Genomic DNA, 2,307 nt, shown 5'->3' on the forward strand with positions numbered 1-2,307 from the left:
TATAAAGGTTGTTGTGTTCTTAGATGATTCCCATGCCAGAGAAAGGTTTGGTGCCCTTCTGGAATCTCGATATGTTAAAAATAAAAACATATTGTCACATACACCAGATAGGTGCAGTGAAATGTGTTGTTTTACAGGTTCAGTAGTACAGCACCCTTGGAGCAAATTAGAGTTAAGCGCCTTGCTCAGCTCACATATTGAAACCGTTCAGTTACTGACCCAACGCTCTAACCTCTAGGCTACCTGCCACCAAAGCATTGGAGCAATTTTTTTTGACAAACTGTTTCAGAGTATCTGTAGAAAGTTTATTCTGGGCGGGGCTGGACATGAACCAGGGGGGTGTACTACAAAGCAGGATCAATGAGTTAGCCAGCTAACTTTGATAAACAACCTGAAATAACTAATGATTTTTGAATTCAAGCTAATTGGTTGTTGAATTAATTAGACCATGTCCATTTCAAACATGTCCAAATGTATTTCAGAATGCTAAGGCAACTGGTAAGGTAGCTCATTGATTCTGCTTCGTAATATACCCCTTAGGAGAGCATCATCTTATAACAGGCAAATGACAAAAACACAGGTGACAATAAGCCTAGGACTCATGAACAGAACAGGTTATGGCTGCGGTGATCAGATTTACAAGCGTAAGCACATTATGGAGGCATGTACGGGGCAACATATTGAGTCGTCAGTACCTATCAGAAATCATAACGACAGCAGAAGTGCATGTTGAGAATGTCTCAGATAGCTGTGTGTGTGTGTGTGTGTGTGTGTGTGTGTGTGTGTCAGGTTGCTGCAGAAATAGCCAGCCCACCTGCTGGGGATCACTGAGGGAGTGATGACAGAACATTTGCCTCCACCCCCCTCGGACATTGTTGTCCCTCCTGTACCCCTGTTCCTGTCCCTCCTACCCCTTTTCCATCCGAGAGGGGGGTATCAGCTCAGTGACCAATGAGAACCCTGTAGTTCCCATCCAGTATATGCTCTGAGCCCTGGGCAAACACAACAGTACAGGCCTATAAACACTACAGTATACAGCTACGTTATACACATTGTGGGGATTGATTCAGAGTGGCATTGTGGCGACTGATATGTTTTCATGTGTCTGACTGCTATATTTCCTCCAATCCCTTGAAACTTTGTGACATGCCAACAATTGACTATCTAATAATAAATATGGTCTCATAAAATGTATAATAAATTCCTTATAAATACTATAAGAGTGTGTTTACTGGCTTTTGAACTCCAAAAAGACAGACCATGAGCACATCTAATATGGTACCCCATTCCCTCTTCATAAAACGGGTAGTCTGATTGGATAAAACAGCATTCCAGCCGGGACGACATAAAAATACTTATTTACTGTTGTATCTGGAGTATCGCTACGCTGTTCTTGACATACCATGGCTTCCCATTACGCCTAACAACAGCCCTTAGGCGAGGTATTGGCCATACACCACACCCTCTCGGTCCTTATTGCGTGGATGTAGCCTAGTGCACTACTTTTGACCAACGCCCTGGTCAAAAGTAGTGCACTATAAATAGGCTGCCATTTTGCACACAACTCATGTACAGTATAGGCCAGGGGAAGCATGTGGAATGTCTGGAGGAGAAGTTGAACAGTTATGTGGCATATTACTGGTGACAGGAGGGACATGCCTGTCCCCGTTGTCATAACTACATGTTTTATTATCTGGAGAGGGAGGCCGGGGGGGAGACAAGATCACAAGAAGCTCGAGCCACATAGAATACCGGCTCCAGAACATTGGGCCTAGCAATACTTCAGATATACCAATCATTAAAGTTGAGGACAACTTTACTATCCTACTGGAACTATGAATGTCATTGTTTTGCTGCATATTATAAACTGGGTGGTTCGAGCCCTGAATGCTGATTGGCTGACAGCTATGATATATCAGACCGTATACCACAGGTATGGCAAAACATTTGTTTTTACTGCTCTAATTATGTTGGTAACCAGTTTATAATATCACCTCGGGGATTTGTAGTATATGGCCAATATACCATGGCTAAGGGCTGTGTCCAGGCACTCCACGTTGCGTCATGCAAAAGAACAGCACTTAGCCGTGGTATATTGGCCATATATCACACCCCACTGTGCCTTATTGTTTAAATATCACATCTCACTTCTGCATATATCACAATAACAGGCTCTGACAAGTGCCTGAAATAGCCGTGGAAAACATTCACGAGCCTTCTGATTTGTTGTCCCTGATTAACCTCTATTAAACCTGTCACATCAAATAAAAAATGCTTCAACTACTGTACATCGTCACAGCAGCCTAT

This window comes from Oncorhynchus mykiss, chromosome 21 (genome assembly GCF_057628025.1).
Source record: "Oncorhynchus mykiss isolate SJ-2025 chromosome 21, ASM5762802v1, whole genome shotgun sequence".
Lineage (NCBI taxonomy): Eukaryota > Metazoa > Chordata > Actinopteri > Salmoniformes > Salmonidae > Oncorhynchus > Oncorhynchus mykiss.